The following is a 9,014-nucleotide window of genomic DNA, read 5'->3' as shown; positions in this document are numbered from 1 at the left end:
AGCCAAGGGTGTCTCAAGGATGTCGACGGAAATCAGGAAGATGAAGGAAGAGTTTTAGCCTCCAGGTTAGTGAGAGGATGGCTTTTGCCATTTTTGAGCTGACTAGTTTGTGCTCAGACTAGACGAAACCAGCAAATGCTCTCTACCCAGAGTCCCAGCCAAGGCTCTGTTTAAGCAAGCAGCATGAGAAGCAGAGAACCGGGTTTGAGCCTGGGCCGTGTTGCTCCCAGATGCTGGGGTGAAGCCAGCCATTTCTCAGCCCCTTGAGATCCGCAGGTTTAGATGCGCAGGTGGGCATGTTCCTTTCGAGGCTGTTTAACACGCAAGGCAGTACCCGGCCCAGCTATTAACTTCAGAGCGATAACTCCGGTCTTTACCTAGATGCCAGGGCCAGGGCCAGGGTCCTTCCTGAGGGCACCCGCTAGAATCTTCAGGCTCTTGTGACCTGGAACAAAGAACCGGGCCGAGGACAGGTGACCAGTGGTAGAAGCAGAAAAAGTTCAGGAGGGGAACGCACCTAAAACTGAAGTCTGGGGAGAGTTAGAAGCTGCAATGGCCCTGAGGTCATGAGATGTGACTCTTCCTGGGTCACTTCTATGACACCTGTCACCTTCTAAATTTGGGGGGCCTGGGGTTTCCATGGTGCTGTCCCTTCCTTATAGCCCCTGTGGGGATGGGTTTCCATCGGTCTTATAACTTACTTCTTTCATATACAAATCTTGATGCTTATTTCTCCTATATCCTACCCTCCTCTTGCCCCAGGATTCGGCCCCGTCATTCTTTCTGTCACGCAAATAAACATACAACATGTTCTTAGAATCCCATAAATGTCCCGATTACCTCCCGAACAGCGGACTGTTTTCCGAAGGACAGGTCATCCCACGTCTGCTGCTGTATCCTTTCTATCTGAATATTTCTCTGCACATTCTAGCTGGCGGGACTGTGAGACCAGTGACGACTCCCTAATTCACACGAGGCTGCCAGCTACCCGAGGACAGCAGTCGCTCTGGTATCCGTGGATGACACCCAGGTCAGGGTAAGTCGAGATAGAGCCCTCTGAATCTGGCCTTTGATCTGGGGAAGCCTGGGGCTGCTGGTGCCTTTAATATCCGCTTTTTACAGTCTCATTTGAGATGGCTGGACTGATTGTAGCTCAATAAAGCTGCTGGTGCTGTAGGTGTAGATAGTGTGTGTGTGTGTGTGTGTGTGTGTGTGTGTGAAGGGGTCTGTGTCCCTGCTTATTTTGTTTAGCAGCCATGTTATGCTCTTCGGGGAGAGATGGGAGCCAGCAGTTAATTCAATATGCTAGGAGTCCAGGACATTGACAGTCTCTTCTGACCCTAGGGGTTTTATGATTTCAGGCCTGGGACTCTCAACAAGGCCAGCCAGCTTTTCACACAGGGGTGGAGACTCAATAGGTGTGAGCATTGCCGTTCTCGTGACAGGTGATTTATAGGCAACAGTGATTTATAGCCTCACCACCACCTTTAGGGCAGATAAGGCAAGGCTCCCTATATTTGATTCCTGTGCAGTTAGTTCCGTAAGGAAGAGCCTGCAGGAAACTGGTGAAGGACAGGAGGGAGAGGGCATGGAGGAGGAGGGGATAGCCCGGAAGAGTGTTACTTCAGGCCAAGACCCCTGGAAGGCAGCTCCCATCTGCCCCCACAGGGGAACCTCACAGGGTATCTTTACCTTGCAGGGCTGCGAGAGCACTGGCCTTTCACTCTCCGAGTAAACTCCCCTATCCTACCCTTCCTTGAGTGTGAGGTTGGCTCTGGACATGGAAAGATGGGAGGGACCAAAGTCCCCCCCAAACCCAACCACACCAAGAGAATGGGCAAAGATCTGAGGAGACTGAGGTGGAATCTGTTCACATCTGCTTTGGAGAGGTAGAAAGATCTCCATGTTAAAGACAGAGGCAAAGTGGCTGAAGGTGATCCACACTAGGGGCAGCAGAGAGCAAGGAGCCAGAGCCAGATTGCAATGTCTGATTCTACTGTTCCAGGACTGCGGGACTGCAGCTGTCTGAGGACCAACAGTAAAACTCAAAACGAAAACAACATCAACAACAACAACAACAACAAAAACAACACTGAACCAAACAACAAAAGACAAACAAAAAACAGCAACCCACCAACTTCTCTCAGTTATTTTCTCCATTAAAGTATTCATGTCTATAGTCCCAGCAGTCTGTCTGCAGGACAATAGGCTACGATTCATGGTCAGCCGATTCTAGGTAGCAAGTTCCAGGCTGACCAGAGATAGAGACAGAGACCCAACTTGCTTCAAAAAAAAAATGTAATTCTTTTGCTTTAAAAAAGTAACAAATGACCCGGTGGTGGTGGTGACCCACGACTTTAATCCCAGCACTAGGGAGGCAGAGGCAGGCAGATTACTGAGTTCGAGGCCAGCCTGGTATACAAAGTGTACAAAGTGAGTTCCAGGACAGTCAGAACTGCACAGAGAAACCCTGTCTCGAAAAAAAACCAAAAACCAAAACAAAACCAAAAACCAAAAACAAACAAACAAAAACAAACAAAAAACAAACAAGCAAAAAAGTAACAAATGCCTCTAAGAATGAACACTCCACTCTTTATAGGCAGCATGGGTGAATGAGGATGATTGGAGGGGGCTGAAGTCCATTACTGCAAAGCTGCAAAGCACAGGTGTGGCATGCAAACCCATGACTCTGGAGGTGGAGGCACGAGAGGTCAGAAATTCAAGGTCAGGGCTGGGCAGGTGGCTCAGCAGTTGAAAGCACTTGCTGTAACACAAGTAATCACAGAGGATCAGGGTTCAGTTTCCAGTACGTGTGCCAGGCAGCTCACAACCTGCTGTAATTCCAGTTCCAGGGGATCGGATGCCCTCTTCAACCCTCCCAGGGCACCCAGTACACACTGGATACACAGATCTGTATGTAGGAAAACACCTATAGACATAAAGAGTTCAAGATCAGTCTAGAATATTGTGGGATACACACACACAAACACACACACACACACATACACACACAAACATACACACACCCATACATACACCTATACACGCACACACCCATACACACACACATACACACACATAAGAGAGAGACAGAGACAGACAGAGACAGAGACAGAAACAGAGACAGGCAGACATATGGATACAGAAAGACAGAGAGACAGAGACAGAAAAAGAGAGACAGGCAGATAGATACAGAGAGAGAGACAGACAGAGACAGGCAGATACAGAGAGAGACAAAGAAAGACAGAGAGATATGCAAAGCACACAAAGGGGAAAGGAGAGAATGTTCCTAATCTCTGAAGATAAAGGTCATGCCCAGGCTCTTGGTGACCCTTAGGGTGGGCATTAGGAACCAACAGAGGCTACTTCTTAGAGCTGACCAGGGTCCTGACTTAGGGTTCATTTAGCTTGTAAAAAAACATCTTTGTCTGTCTTTCCTTTTCATATGTCTGTCACACTCCAATAAACATTTAGTTGGAAGAAAAGAAGTGGAAAAACTTGAGCCAGAAATACAGGAGAACTGGAGAAGAGGTGAGGGGAGGCGAGGAGGTGTGTGTGTGTGTGTGTGTGTGTGTGTGTGAGAGAGAGAGAGAGAGAGAGAGAGAGAGAGAGAGAGAGAGAGAAGCACTCATCAAGGAACAACTGTGGTTAATGTCTTTGTGTTTATCTTTTAGACTCTATTTTACACACACACACACACACACACACACACTCTCCATCCAGATTCTGGCTGTGTTGGGGCCACAATCCCATGGGTGTGGCTGCCCCTAACAGCACTGATAGCATCAAATATCAGTCTGATTTGCTCGGCACGAGAGAAGGTAAAGGAGCCCAGACACCCTAAGGACTTGGGCCCTGGAGGCTTCTCACAGGTAAGTCTGTTACTTAAGGTGTGCCCCTATTTACCTACAAGCATGGCAAGGCCTACGTTCACACCTAGTTGGTTTATCTTGTGTCTGATGGCATTTTCTGGGCACAGGCTTAGTGCTGAGGTTGATCGACGGCCAGGAAGGGGGCTCTGAGTCAGCGGCTGGCCTCTGGGCAAGAGGACGGCATCCAACTCCTTGATCGGGCAAGTGGCAACAAGGAGATCCAACCGACAAGGCTAATTTGAGGTCAGATTAGTGAGTAACCCGGGATGTAGCCTGGGCTCTGGGACCCCCCGTGACAATCAATAGATAGCGTCCAGCTGGTGGGTGGAAATCTGTTTGCACAGGGGTCTCAGAGCTGGCTGAGAGGAAGCTCGCCTTGCACGAGGAGGAAGCCAGGGTGAGCAGCAGCCCAATCAAGAGCTGCCACACTTGTCTGAGTAGACATGCCCTCCTAGTGACCAGTGGAGTCTGTATCCAGAAGACTTTCTGAATGTGGATCTGGAAAGAATAGGGAAGAAGGGCTTCCTTCCACCCATCTCTGTGGGACCTCACAGTTGGAAACTGTGGTCCTGGAAAAGAGATTCACATGGGATGATGATGATGATGATGGTGGTGGTGGTGGTGGTGGTGTGTGTATAGCAGGTGAGGTAGGTAGTGCATGCTTATTCCAAGTACCTTAGAGGAAGTGTCTGTGGTATTCAGAACCGGGTAGTTCTGGTAGGAAGAACACCAGAAGAAAGAATAAAGGGCCAACCTTCCTGTGCTGGTGGAGGATTTGAGACTGCATTGCCCAAGTGGGGCAGTAACTGGCGTAGGCCAGGATGACGTTGAAAGAGTGGTCCTCCTGCTGGGATGACTTCTGGCGCCCAGGCTTAGGATGCACTGAGCTGACACAGTATGCACAGAGCCGTGCTGGGGGAGGGGATTGGGGCTGGTGAAAGCCACAGTTATAGAGATGTCAGGTAGAGCCTGATTCACGTGGAGTCAAAAACAACCCCAGGAACTCTGCACCTCACTGGATGCTTGGGATACAAACTTTCTGGGAGATATGAATCCTGTAGGCTGTGGATGAACCCATCCACTAGCACACACTTGCATTTATATCCCCTCCCCCCCCCCTCTCTCCTGCGTCACCCTGGTTGGCTTGGAACGCCCTATGTAGACCAGGCTGGTTTTGAGTTTGCAGCGATCCACCTGCCTCTGCCTGCTGAGTGCTAGGACTACAGGCATGAGCTCCTGGCTCTCCGCCGTCGGTGGTATCTCTGGGTTTGCCGATGGGAGGAGTTGGTACGGAGATGCAAAGCTGCCCTGTTGACCAGGTTTGTTACCTACTGCTGTGATAATGCCCTGACCCAAACCACCTGGGCTAGAAAGGGTTTGCTTCTTCCTACAAGTCCCCATTCATCACTGAGGGAAGTCGGGGCAGCTCAAGGCAGGAGCCTGGAGAAATGAGCCATGTGAAGCAGAGACCATGGAGGAACACCATCCTTGGCGCTACTTACATGGCTTGCTCGTCTTACTTTGTATAAACCCCAGAACTACTAACCCAGTGGGCCATGCTACCCTGCATCGAGCATTAATCAAGAAAGTACCCCCCCGCAGACTTGTGTATAGACTGACCTGAAGGAGTCCCCCCTCGATTAAGGTCCCCCCTCCTCAAGTGACGTGAGTTTGTGTCAAGTGGACAAGAGCTGATCTGCATGCTACTTCACCTTGTCACAACCCTCCTGCTCCAGGGTATTTGATGATCTGAATTGCCTTTCAAACTTCACTGGAAACAAGCATAGATTCTGACTCGGTAGTAGGTCAAGGTAGGTGAGCTCTGCATTCTTCATTTCTGAATTTGAAAATTTTATTAATATGTGTGTGTGCATGTATGTGCATGTGTGCATGTGTAGGTGCACATGAACATTATGTGTGTCTATAGATGTTCATGTACATACATGTGTAGGTGTACATGCATGTGTATGTACATGTGTTTGTAGAGGCATAGGACAACCTAGATGTCATCCTCAGATTTGGACCCCACCCCCTTGGCACAAGGTCTCTCATTGGTTGAGAGCTCACTAAGTAGGCTAGGCTGGTTAATTAGCACTGGGCATCCTCCTGTCTGCACCTGTGCAGGTCTGGGATTGCAAGTGCAAACTCCCTCCGTGCACCGTGTTTTAGATGGGTGCTGGCTGTTGAACTCAGGTCTTTGTGCTTGGAGTCAGCAATGATCCTTACTAACTGACCCATCTCCCCAGCCCAAGGATTCTGCTTTTTTGATAAGCTCACCCAAGGACAAGACTTAGCATTGGAAGACACAAGAGACAACAGTCATAAATCTGGAGATCTGGACCTGTTGTTGTTGTTGTTGTTGTTGTTGTTGTTGTTGAGGAGGAGGAGGAGGAGGAGGAGGAGGAGAAGGAGGAGAGGCACCTTAGCTTCTTTTTATAAGTAAAAAGCACTGAAAACACTGAGTAGATTAGTTTAAACAACAGATTTAAGCTGGAACCCAGAAGGGAAAGATTATTTTAAATTTGTCAAACATGTGCAGAACACCTACCTTGTATGTTAGACCTGTGAGAGGCACAGCCTGTGGTTCATACAGCAGGCAGAAGATAGAATCCTGCTTGTCAGGCCCCTGCATGAAGAGAGATGGAAACCCACACACCTGACTGTGCCCCTACCCACTTCCCAGGAGGTACCTCAAATACTTCCAAAGAAAGAAAGAAGCCATCCAACTTGACCGTGGCAATGGGAACTTCTGAGGCTATCCCCTACCACAGTTCTGGAGTCTGTACTACTCAGCTCAATGGTACCCCAAGCCTGGCTAGTCCTAGGATTCCACGGGACACCACTTTAGGGACAGCAGTGGGTGAGCATGGGATGCCAAGAATTAGAAGTGTCTGACAGAAGGAGGCGGCATGCCATTGTGCTTCCCGGAGCAGCCTGCTGGATGCTGGCTCGAGGTTCCCCATGAGCCAGTGGTGTTGCCTTTGAAACGAGGTCTCAAAAGCACAGGCCTAGCTTTGCAGTTCTTTTTGACAGAATTGCTCTTTGTGTGTCCCACACTAACTGTTGTTCAGCTTTTGATTTATCCAGCTCCGGTGTGTCTGCTGTCTGGTAGATGTGGCTCTTCTCTGACACCTTATGCAGGGTGAGCCTTCCAGTCATGTATGTGCTCCCACTGGCCCCATGCATGTGCTCCCAGTCCCCCCATGCATGTGCTCCCAGCCCACCCACCACGAAGCATGTGCTCCATTAACCCCCTCTTCCCCCAAGCATCTTCTGCAACTGTCACTTCACTCACTGTTTTGGAAATGTAGGTCACTGCACGCCTATCCCTATTATTATACTAGGAGCGCTCTGGGGTCTGGAATGATATCATGTGTCGCTTGCTCCTGGGCACCGACTGTGTCTGGCATACAGTAACTTCTGCTTACACGCTTGCAGAATGTGGTGCCACCTGGTTTAGAAGCCTCTGATTACAAAGCCCTCCTTTTTTTATTTTTTTTTTTTTTTTGCCTTTGAATCCTCAGCCAGAGCTAGCTCTTTTTATTAACTCAAGATTTCATAAATGGCTAATAATCTCTATTTGCCTTTCCCGGAAATTGCTGGGCTTGGCAGGAACAGGTAAACATGTTCAGATAATATCTCCTCTCCCACACTCCTGCCCTTGCTGGTGCTTATTACTATTCATTTTCTTCCTGGAGACACTAGACACCAACTCTCCTCCACCCCCACCCCTCTGAGAGACGACGACATCCTCAAGCCAAAGATAGAGAGTTGGCCAACCATGTGAAGTTCACCCTGGATAAAGAGTCTGGCGGGTGGTGCTATGAGGGCCATTACAGAATGATGATACTGGCGTCAGTCCATTCCCTAGAGGTCTGCATGTGCTGATACAAGCCTTCTGTGCACCCACTGCACAGGGTTCAGCTGAGCATCGCAGAGCCTCTTGTGAGGAGCCCGGCCTTGGCCTTTCATTCACCTGGCATTGGTTAGTTGGCCCCGGGGAACTGCAGGAGGAAGCCCTTGGAGTTCCTTTGGTGTGCCGATCATTCATTTTGTAATCTGGATGGATAATTCTAAGTTCAGGAGGTCAGAATCCAGTCTTGTGCATGCTTAAAGGATCTAGCTGACAAGGTTTACCGCAAGGGTACTCAATACCTTAGTGGACCCCATTCCAATTGACCCTGTGATCTGGGAATCTGGGTGCATCCACAATGAGGTAGGAACAAGATGTTGACTGACCCTGTCTGGACATAAAGCATTCCATCTGCCAGGTCCTCTTGCCAGGTACTGGAGTGAGAACCAGCATGGGTGGAATGCTGTCTGACATCTTGCTAACCACATAGAGTGTTGATTGCTGGGACTTGAGAGGCATCGATGAAAAGTTCAGAAGTAACTGCCCTGGAGGATTAAGCCTCGTCAAATACTGTCAAATATAAAAACAGTGACCCTGGTCTCATTTATGGTGACAATTCACACCCGTCACTTAGCTGGTTCTCCAGGTGATAGTAGCAGTGGCCACAGGACAGTAGCAGGGCCAGCTGTCAAACATGCCATCCATCTAGATGGATGTCCTGAATCTTGAACCTTGGCCATATGTCGAATATTAAAATTCTCCCTCTTTTTTTTTCACCTTTACAATATGAAACACAAGAGAGATGAAACAGTATAGCAGCTAAGCCTTACTCTGCTATTTACCAGAACAAACAAGAGCTCCTTTTATCTCAGTTTCTTGTCTGAAAAAAGCAAATAGTGTCCACCTACAATGGCCTTGAATTCTGATATGGTATAGATGCCAGTTGTTGATATGAACAATGTACACTCACAGCCGTCCTGACTCCTGATATAGTATAGATGTCTATTATCTATATTAGTATAGACAATAACAAGCCATGTATAACATGTCAGGCACTTTGTGGGATTTCTTTCTTCTCATCTCGTAACCACTGAGAACGCGGGAATTATGGTCTATGCTTTAGAGGGTCAGGATTCTGAGGACAGGAGGGGGTAACAGCCTCGCCATGTATCTGGTGAATGGGTGAGGTAAAGATAAATAGGGGAGGTGCTAGAGTCATGTGGCAGAGTTTGGAAGCCTCCTCTGATATGAAAAAGCCTGGCTGACCTGTGGTCTTTGCCAAGCCCCGT

The sequence above is a fragment of the Mus pahari genome, chromosome 20, assembly GCF_900095145.1.
Source record: "Mus pahari chromosome 20, PAHARI_EIJ_v1.1, whole genome shotgun sequence".
In the NCBI taxonomy this organism is placed as follows: domain Eukaryota; kingdom Metazoa; phylum Chordata; class Mammalia; order Rodentia; family Muridae; genus Mus; species Mus pahari.
This window is presented reverse-complemented; position numbering follows the sequence as displayed.